Here is an 11,565-nt window from a genome sequence, read left to right as displayed (position 1 = left end):
GTATGCCAGTGCTGCAAGTCCAATTAAAATCTCTCAGTACATGACCAGAATGTCCTGCTCAAGTAATCAAAGACATACTGAGGTCTGGGTGTGGGATTGAAGAGAGATATGCCTCCACAGACCTGAAAGTTTAGTGGTGAATTCAGCCTCTTCCTCTCTGTTGTAACACACTGGGGCAAGTTCTGTGTCCAGAGCTCACAAATACTGGATGCCCACCCATGCACAGCAGTTCTGTGTCCTGACACAGTGCATCACCAAGTCCTTGACAGGGCTTCTCGCCCTTCTCAGGCCTCCCAGCACTCCTGAATGTGCACTTACTCCATGCTTATATTTTCCCCCCAAATATTCAGATTAAGGAAAAGCTAGACTGGTGTTTTCTATGGTTAGTCACCTATGAGAAGTTGTTTTGTCAAACTCTTTCAGATTCCCACTGATTTTTTTTCCAGTGGGGCTGATTTTGGATGTGGAAGAGAAAAAACCTGGCATGCCCTCCTGCAAAAGTTACCAGCCCCTCTCTGCTCTGCACTGCCTAGCTAAGGACTGCAAAGCAATTCATCAGCCATCAAGGATCTGCCCTTATTGCGAGAGGCTCTGCCCATGGTTCTGCATCACAGCACACCTCCACACTGCAGTGCTGTTCAGCAGTCCATATCCTGATTTTTTTTCTCACTCTACAGATCCTTTGCAGCACAGCATGCTGCCTTGCTCAGGATAAATTGTGTTTTCAGGTCATTGTTTTTTCAGGCACCAAAAGATTTCTGCGCACATAACACATAAATTAAACATTATTGATGCTATTACTATGGTTGCATGTTCCAGTTTCCAGGCTTATTTTAATGATGTACATTATGAAAAAGACATGTTGGCATAACAGTGAATAATATGCTGCTCTCCATGGCATTTCACTTTATAGATCGACACGAGAAGTCTATGATGATGACTAATTTCACGATAAGATCATGTCACTTGTTGCCTGTCAGAAATGAAATGTCATACGCAGCCATCTATTCTACATTCCTGAATTCCTTCTAATTACTGTCCTTACACAACCAGCTGTGACTGAGATACCCTGTAGCCAACAAGACTGTCTTTACCTTTGTCCTTTAATGCATGTCAAATCCATGGAGCACAGGCCAAGACTTGACCTTAAATAAATATAATTTCTAGTTTGGCTGTCACTTGCCATCACTCTTTTAATGTAAGAAACTGTGTGCATCAAGGAGCTTTGTGCATGCAGCCTGTTCTCTCCTATATGGTTCATTTCATAATGCCTTGTAATGGCAGAGCTTTCAATTTAGTCCAGACATTTTTTTCCAGTTGATTTACTATGGTTTCAGTTCTACACAGAGGTGATTGAATAAAGTAACATAAATCTTGGAATGATTAGAAAATGTGATCGTTTATTACATGGACAATCAGTTTATTTAAAAACATAATTAGTTTTTACCTCAGGAAACCTTTCCCCGGTTGTGATAAACTAGAAATAATTACTGCCTCTCCTTCAGTGAAATTAAAAGCCACACAATTCTACTACTAGGAATGTGTGATTTGTTGGAGAAAAGGGTTTCTGTTTTCCCCCCTGTATTTTCAGCAGATTGATTTTTCTTTCTTCTCATTCCTTAAGAGGGAGAGAAATAGAACAGAGATAAGATAGCATAATAAGTAGAATTACCAGTGATGGTAGGAATCTACTTCACAGTTGTCCTGCTAATCAAATAGGAGACAAAATCTTCAGTGATGATAACAGGTGTTAATGCTCTGCCAGAAGCAGACTGACCACCCTTCCTGATCCTACAAGCTGCATCCTAAAAGCTTCCCTGGCTGAGAGCCACAAGACACTTTAAACACTTTGAAGATGTGGGATAGGAGGAACAGTTCACATGTGAGGGCTGACAATGTGTACTTTAGAAGGAGAAGAGGGTTTTTTGTGTTGATGGATGTGTGCTGATGGGTTGCAGGGGGACTCAGTGTCATTGGACTCAGGATTCTCTGATAATTTACACCTCCTGGCATATTCCCAAAGCCAGGGATCTACAGAGAATCATATAATAGTTGGGTTGGAAGGCACCTTTAAAGGTGCCCATCTAGCCCAACTCCCCCACAATGAGCAGGAACATCTTCAGCTAGGTCAAGTTACTCAGAGCCTGTCCAGCCTGACCTTGAATGTGGAAGGAGATGGGGCATCTACAACCTCTCTGGGCATCCTGTTGTTTTTAGAGCTGCAAAGCAGCATTTTATAGACAAACACCTCTGCTTATCAGCTATGTGATGCGAGAGTTACGCTTGAATGGCAAAATGTCCCAGTGCAGCTCAGGAACACACACTGCTGAGTCCCTGTTCTCACAGGTCTGCATGGCTAATAGAGATGTTATGGATGAATTTGTGGAGTCTGACCTCAGATGGGATAAATTCCATACCAGTTAGTTGGAACAACAGTTCCACATGCTGGTTCTGTCACCTGCTTTGTCCGCACCCTTCACTGTGTGAGAACTTGCTTCTCTGGAATGCTGTTCCCAACCCTGTCACAAAGAAGCCATCTCCTTGGCTTCTTATTGTGGTTCACTCATTTGTGAAATGAGCGTAACAATTACTTGCTTGACAAGGAAGTCAGAGGCATTCATGCATTCATGCCTCTAAAGCCTTTCAGGATTCTTACCAAAGAGCAGTGTCAGGCATCATTATTCACACAAACTGTTGTGAGCCAGATACCTAATTCTGAAGAATTTCATGCTTTGTCTTGCTGCAGTGGCAGTAAGAATAAAATTCACTTTCCAGTCACATAATAATGTGGAGGTTCTGAATTTGCCAATCAATTTATCTATGTGCAAATAATAAGCTTCTCTTGATGGTCACCCATTTGTTGGAAGATACTGTCAGAGCTAGACTATATGTTGCAGATGAACAGCACAGGTAATATATTTACACTGATGAAGACATGATTAATTTGTATTTGTTTCTGGCACCTCCACTCAGCTCTTAAATATTGTGTATTCTGTTACCAGCAGAGATGTTTCCTTATCAAAAATAATCAGTCATTCACTGCAATCTGCTCTCACCTTTAGCATTTATTTTATTCTTAATTACCATGCTGTCAACTTCATCCCTGTAGCGTAAATTGCTTTGTCCATCAATACACTTACAAAACACTGAAATATTAAACTCCTGATAAACAAAGTCATGTGTACAAGAAGAAGAAAGTGAGGAATAAGAGAGGGAAGGCAAAAGCCCAGACTAGCAAGCTCTCCAGCCGAAAGGAGCCAGCCATCTCTGGGAGCTAATGCTCAGTGCTTGCCCGATGGGCAGGGAGGAGGGCAGAAGAGCAAAATGAGGCACAGCAAAGACAACTTGTTCCGTTGATGTGAAATATTTAAGACCGGAGTCCAGGTCCACTGAATCAGAGGTTTCTCTGGAATGCATAAGTTTTGATTAAGCTTTTGGTTTCCTAGAAAAGCAGCTTTATATCAATTCTTACAGCTGGTCTGATTCAGGAACAAGAAGGTCAAGTGACTTTCCAGAGATGACATGTTGATGGAGTGCCTCATTTCAGGTTAAACCTAAAACTATTCTCGTTGTCATATCTATCTACCTACCTAGGCATTTATAAAACATCCATCATTGTGGTATCTCAAAATTTACACAGTCAATTAAGCAGTTTGAAAAGCGATTCTCCATCACAGACCTATACTTGCTGACTGGAGAGGGAGCTATTCTTTTTCATTCCCCTTCTGTTTCCAAGGCACTGAAAGCAAAGCAAACTCTTTTTTTTTGCCATTGCTATGGAGAAGAGAATTACACTATCCAAGCTTGATAATTACTAGCTGTTCAAGACAAACATTACTAATAAAAATATGTCTTATTTAAAAATACATTGCTTTCCTAAATAGAAATGCTAAATAGCAGCAAAGCACCACCCTCTTTTTGCTAATAGATTGGACCTCTTATGTCTTATTTTCTATTTGTCCCTGGCTGAAGTCAGTAAAATAAAGGAACATGTTGTTTGTCTGTACAAGTATGTTTTTTATTTGCAGCCACCTCAAATAACATTTTATATGTCTCCTGCTCCCAGATGTTGTGTCTCAAACCAGTATCATCAGCTTTGGCAAGGAAAAGATCTCTTGTCTAGTCTCTGGCAATATCTAGCTTTATAACCTGACATAACCTTGCAGATACTTTTTCTGTGCAAGGACAACACATATCTCAAAAATCCTATTAGCATGCCAAAAGGTTAGGGAAAACAGGTAATAACTAAAACACAGAAGATTACAAGTGAAACTCAAATAGCTCAGTGCAGAACCAGCTTGAGAAGAAAATTGTATGGTGGAGGTGGAAATCAGGAGGAATTTTTCTTCTAAAATATGACAACCCACCTACAATCATTCACCACCTTATTATTAAAAAGATAATAGAGATAAAGCACAGAATACATTCTCTGTAGTCATTTGACTGCAGTCAGATCAAGAACCAAAAATAGATTACTGCCCTTTAGGTCTGTTGTATGTTTTAGTAAGCTACATGCTCTGAATGTGACTAAGTGGGTTGTCTTTTAATTAATTCAAATTTTTTCTTATTTTTTCACATCTCTTCTTCTGCTTGAATATCCTGACTTGGTCCTGGATATACCTAAGGGATCTGATTTATGTAAACTACCCAATTATCCTTCACCTACTGTCTATCCCATTTGCAATTTATAAATGAATATGAGTCCAGGGTGTGTAATTATATGAATAATCACAAAATTAAATTGAAGAAGACCCACAATATTTCTTTGATCATTACCATATCACAGAATCATATCCTAGAATGAAGGGACCTCAAAGACCATCTTATCCTCCTGCCATGGGCAGGGACAAATTTCACTAGACAAGGTTGCTCAGAGCCCCATCCAACCTGACCTTGGACAAGGCCAGGGATGGAGCATCCACAGCTTCACTGGGCAACCTGTTCCAGTGTCTCATCATCCTCACAAGTTAACTTTGCTACACAAAAAAACATACAAAACCGGAATGTAGCCTTGTTCCTCCTGCCTCAGTCACACATTGATTTCAAAGGCACATTCCATGGATTTAAGGGCACCAGTACCCTTTTCAAGCTTATGCTTGATAATGTTCAGAAACAGAGTCCTCCAATCCTGTGGGGTTGAAGGATATGGTTCCATGTGGGGCATAAAGTTTTAGAGGGGAGAGAAGTGAAAAGGCAGGTCTCATAATAGGAACATCAGGATATCTACACTGTTCATGTCAGAAAAAGGGACACTGGAGAGCAAGGAAATTTGTGGACCATCAAAGGCTTAAAACTTTAGATTGGGTTGTCTTGTGACATTTTTAGATGACCCAGCCATCATTACAGCTGATGAGAAACAGAACAAGCTCCTCGTGTACATCCAGGAAAAGACACTGTTCTGGTGACTCATGCTCCAGTGGTGCTAAACAGTCCTAATCTTCTCATGTCCTCAACAAGCAGTACAAATAACACTTGACTAATGAGTGTCTCAGAAGATTGTGGCCAGGCAACTACTGTGCAAAACACACATGAGGCTAAACCTGAGGTCTGTGGGCTGTACTCCATCTCTGAAGACAAGAAGTTTTACAGAAAGACATTAAGATACTGCAGCAAGTCATGTATCAGGTCATCTGTTTCTCTTCCCCATCTTCTTGTCATTTGAGGTACAAGGGTTGATAATCAGCTCTGAAGTGTTGGTTTAATGCACCCTCCAGAATGTGCATAATTGATTATGGTAATTCTGGCACCCACAAAAACATCCTGGTTAGTTCTTGGTCTCAGAATTGTCCTTTGATGAGAAGTTCTACAGCTGACCTTTTGGTTCTATGAATTATCTCCTTTAAGCGATCTTGAGACTCCCACTTTTTGTTTTTATTGAAAGTTACCTTTTTTCCAACCTATTCTTTCTGTAGCAATAATTACCCCATTATCCTTTTCTTTTCTTTTTGACCTCTTCTTCACTTCCTTATGAGGACTTTAGTAATGTTCATATAAATTGTTCAGATTGCTTATTTTCGGGATATTGACTATCTGGGAAATGTTAAGCTTTACTCAGAGGTTCTCACCTTTCTTTGTCTTTAAGGTTTGCTGGAAAATGCTTAGTTTGCACTTGTTCTCAGGTGTCATTAATGTCACATTTGCCTAAAGAGTCCCCTGTTCTAGTGGCCTTCTATGATGGAGAAACTGCATCAGTGAGCAATAGAAGAGCTACAGGTGCTGTCAACCTGGTCTTCTGTAGGGCCTTTGATACAGGCCACTACAACATTCCTACCTTTAAAATTGTGGGTGTGACAGATGGACTGTTAGGTGAATAAGGAATTGGCTGGATGGCCATGCCCAAAGAGTTACAGGCCATGGATCCACATCCAAGAGGACACCAGTAACAAGTGGTGTCCCTCAAGGATCCATTCTGGCACAAGTACTCCTAAATATCTTCATCTCTGAGGTAGATACTGGGACTGATTGCACTCTAGGAAAGTCTGCAGATGACACAAAGTTAAGTGGTGCAGTTGATATGCTAGAGAGATGTCCTCCAGAGAGATCTTGATAGGCTTGAGGAGTGCACCCATGCAGATCTTATAAAATTTTGCAAAGCCAAATCCAAAGTCCTGTCCATGGGTCAGGGCAGTCCCCACTATCAATACAGTTTAGAGGATGAATGGATTGAGAGCAGCAGCCCTGCTGACAAAGACTTGGTGGTAATGGCGGGTGAGAGGCTGGCCATGAGCTGTCAGTGTGCACTCACAGCCCAGAAAGCCACTGGTGTCCTGGGCTGCATCCACAGCAGTGTGGACAGCAGGACAGGGAGGGGATTCTGCCTCTCTGCTCTGCTCAGACCCCACCTGCAGGGCTGCATCCAGCTCTGGGCTCCCAGCACAGGAAGGACAGGACCTGCTGGAGCGAGTCTGGAGGAGGGACACAAAAATGATCTGAGATATGGAACACTTCTCCTGTGAAGAAGGGCTGAGACAGTTAAGATTGTTCTCTTAAATCTCCATAGTGGGGCAGCTCTCTCCTTCCCCTGTGCTCCCTTGTTGTTGTTTAAATTTTTGGGGGTCCCCGGGGAGTGCCCCCCAGGAGACCCCTGGGTCCTTGGGTCGTGGGTGTTCCCGTGCTGGCAGGCAAAGAGACTCAGACGCCGGTGGGGTGCTGATGAGATGAGGGTTTATTCAGAGCCTCACTCCAGGCAGGGAGCATGGTCCTGCGGGAGAGGGGGAAGGGAAGGGAAGGGGAGAGGGGGAAGGGGGGAGAGGGAAGGGGAGCGTCCAGAGGCCTCCAGGGGGAAGAAGGGCAAAGAGGGCGAGACCCCTTGCGTTTGCATTCTTATCACAGAGGTTCAAAGGGGTGCAGTAACATTCTCCAGCCAATCAGGTTACAGATACATGATATTGCAGGGAGGGTACAGACTTCGGATAAAGCATACATTTTCCAGGGGTCAACAAGAGCAAACCATTTCCATAAAATGCAATTCCACACTCCGTCAAAGATTTCTGGGATGGACAGCTAAAAAACCTATAGGTCTCTCAGTTGATCAGAGCTTATTTCATTGTGTGATGGCCAAGCTGGGTGTAACATCTCAGAAGAGACTGGCTGCAGCACAAGCCACGTCTTGTCACCTGCAGGATTGGTGTCCAAAAGAGTTCATTAAGGACTGTGCTGTAAACCTGTTGTAGAGGCATAAAAAGTCTTCATCTGAACAGATCAAAGGACCCCAGCAGCTTTGATCTGGTACTGCACAAACCACCATCACTGCAGATTGGTAGCTAGGAGGAGATGACAAAGACGGGCTTCTGAACATTGCATGGATTGTTTTGGTGACCTTCCTGTCATGTGATAAATGATTGGATGGTTGCAGCTTCTGACAGCTAAAAGCCACCATGGTCGGTGGCATCCCAAAACAGTTTTAGGTTGTCAAAAATGATGTGTCAAAATCCATGAAACTATGCAAATTCGCAAAAACTTTTCCAAATATATGATGGAAAGACAGGATGGATTAAAACAAAAAGAAAGGAATACATGCCAGACTAAACTGAACGTTTTTCATGAGGATATCCAAGGACTGGGGAGAGCTGCATCCTGTTTCTCAGAGATACTACACTGGAGCTGGGTGCACCTGGGCATGAAGCTCCTTCAACTGAGCTTTGTAACAAGGCAGCAGAGGCAGCAGTTACAGACAGACAATTATGATTCTGGCAGCAGCAGATAGCACTGTTTGGATTTACAAAGAATGTCCTGATTCTTACCCTCAACGTGTCTGTTGTAGTTTTATTTTTTTTATAGCTGTTGTGTGTTTCATAAATACATATATTAATGGATATGCTTATGACTCATATATATAAACATTCAATGCTACACCACACCATATAGATGAATGATTGGAAGACATGACACCCAACACAGCATTTGTGTTCTGCTGCTTGTTTTCCTGTTCATAGAGGTTTATTTATTTTCTCTCTCTCTCTCAAGTTCAAAGTATGCTACTTGAATAGCCCAGAAAAGAAGAGACATATCACTGAATATGTGCTTTGTTCAGCTTTGTGAGTATCTGATTTCTCTCTGCCACAATTCACGTTAGTTAAGCCAAAAAAACACTTATTGTACCTTGACAGCAGGACCATCTGGAGTTCATTCTTGTAATTATTTTCAAACACAGACAGTCCTCCTCTGGCAAATAGGTATTTTAAAGCATCACAGGGCATGTTTATCTGCTTATTGGGAAACAAATGTTGAGTTTCATATAATTCTGAAAAAGATATTTTCATTGTAACCAATAATCCTGGTATAGAGAAAGTGGGAATGTGTGTGTGTGTGTACAGTATGGATATTTAATCCCATAGTGGCCCACCTGCAAGCTGGGAATTAGAGATGACAGTCAGGGAAAATTGATTTTCCCCTCTAATTGCTTGGAGAGTGTCTTTTTCATTGCAACTCTTTTGTCAATTCTTTGCAGGAACTGCATCTGGGAAATTAAAGACATTCAAACTTGAAAGGAATTGCCGTGCAAATGCATTAGCATCAAGACTTATTTGCATCTAGATATATATCTGATTGCAACTTTTATAGGTGAGTAGAGAACACAGTGTTTGTGGGTTTTATGGGGAGGTACCGTGAGCTGTTATTGCCCAGGAAGAATTTAGAAATTGATGTACCTCATATTAATCATATGCTTTTCTGTCTGACGCTCAAGAAATGTAGGCATACTGGGTCTGATTTCCAAAAGTAACCAGGCAACTTAGAAGTCCATGACCAAAAGAGCATTAAAAAACAGATTTGCAAAGGAACTGAAATAGCTGAGGAGGTTTACAAACCTGGAGACAAATTAGGAACTCAGGTCACTGCTGCTTTTCAATACCTTGCCGAATTGTCCTTTTAGCTGATCTGCAGTAGGTGACAACCTGTATATTTAGATGCTTGGATCTTTGAAAATCTGTCCCTACACACAGAAAACATCATCGACACTCCAGCACATTGGAATGATAAAACATTTATTTTCTCCCAAGGAGCTTTTGATAATTACCTGTCCTCTGTCATCCTTATTTACTAGTTAATGAAGCACTGCTCCTAGGGACTGAAGAGGTGGCATTCATTTTCCTCAGTGTTAGACATTTCCGTTGTATGTTTCATCAGCACAGTCATTCCCCATTCTGATGGAAAGTAAAAAGCACTACCAGTACATGATTTATTTGACCTGTGTTAGACAGCTACATAAATATGAGATGAATCATGCTTAGAGATGCTTCTTTCTCTCCAGTTCTCTATAAACAAAATCAAGAGAAGCAGCTCAGGTGTATACGCTTAGATTAAAGATACAACATCAGGAGAAATACAATCAGCAGATCCAGGGAAATTACTCTTACTATTTCCAACTGCTTGGCAAGAGAACACTGAGTCCTGTTCAAGAGGGATGAGGAGATGAAAAGGGTCCAGAAAGGTGCTACCAAAATGGTCAATGGTCAAGGTCCTAAAGTGGACAAACTCTAAGGGGATATTGTGGAGATGACTATATTTAGTGTGGAGAAGGCTAAGGAAAGATACCATGACACCTGACAACTACTCAAAATTGCAGTCTTAAAGATGGCAGTGAGAATCTTGTCTCTCTAGTGGCTGATGAGGTAAGAAGTGACAACAGCCACAAACTGAAGTGGAGAAGGTTCAGACTAGATTCTAGCAACACAATTCTCAGTGGAGGGATTGTTTAGCAGAGAAACAAGGTATCCAAGAAGTATGAGAAAGTTCTCAATTTTGAGAGGTGCTCAAGACTCAGATAAAGCCTGGCTGATCTGGCCTAGTGACAAGTTAGTCCCACATCTGTGGAAGATTATCTTAGAGAGTTCCAGGTCATGTCACCAACATGTCTATAGCAGACAAAATCCTGCCCTCTGTCAGTCTGAGAAAATGTCTGAATTTGGTGGCATTTGCAATTTTTCTGAAATGCTTACCCTACCCATCTCCAGGTCTTTTCTCATTCTTGATGACCACACACAGTCATTTGCATTTTTAAATCCCCTGGCACCCAGGGGAATATTCTTCTTTCAACCTACCAATGATGTAAGACTGATGTGAGGAAAATTAAACAGTTATTCAACAAGAAATTTGAATTCAGGATTTTTTCTTGCAATAACCAGAAGTTCAGGGGTGGTTCTTACCATAGAGACATTTTGACCCATCCCCTTCAGAGCTTTATAATCCTGACTGGTATTTTTGTTTATTTTTTTAATTCTAGTATGCAGAGGTAACATCATGCATTGGGGACGCTTTTTTGGTCAGCTGGAAGTGCCCTATGGAAACTTGTTAAAACATGTAACTACTTTCCACAATTTTTTTTTCTTAATTTTTTATTTGTGGTGTTTTGCTTTTTTTAACTAAGAGGTGAGAAGTAGTTCTTATTTATTCACTCACTTGTGTTGTAGATCTCTAGGGATTTTGCCGTCTGTCCCCAAGCTTACAGAGATAGGCATGTGTCATCTTGGGCTGAGAGTGATAAGAAATGCATAGGAGAAAGCTTAAAAGCTCATTTACAAGGTAATAGAAATTTCTCCACTTCCTGAAATATAATAACTAAATATTTTAACCTTGTTGCTATTGACTTGGTAATGAATAACCTGCCCCCTTCTTGTTATGTATAACCTGCTCCATTCTAGTTATGTATTAGTGCTTTCTCAAAACCCCCTTGTGTTACACACATGCATGCACACATAAAAGCCTACTACAAAAATTTATGTGGAGATTCCCACTAGTCAAAATGCATTAGAGATACCACCAGAGAATTGTGAAAGCCAGGTTCCTTTTTCCACTGATCAAGATTCAGAAAGAAAATGTCTTCAAACACTGGGAATATATTTGCAAGGATTGTAGGCTTTGTTACAGATGCTTAGATAAATATAAAACTCTGAAACCTTTCACTTGGCTATTACGAGCAGTTATGCAAAGTCTGACTTCTAAGTCAGTAATTGAAATGAGGTATGTGTGTGTAAGCTGGATAGAAATGTCACACTGAAAAGAAGATGAACAGCTAAAATGGAAGCTTCCTCAGATGCTAAATATTTCATTTCTACTCATGAGGAT

The sequence above is a fragment of the Prinia subflava genome, chromosome 3 (genome assembly GCF_021018805.1).
Source record: "Prinia subflava isolate CZ2003 ecotype Zambia chromosome 3, Cam_Psub_1.2, whole genome shotgun sequence".
In the NCBI taxonomy this organism is placed as follows: Eukaryota; Metazoa; Chordata; class Aves; order Passeriformes; family Cisticolidae; genus Prinia; species Prinia subflava.
This window is presented reverse-complemented; position numbering follows the sequence as displayed.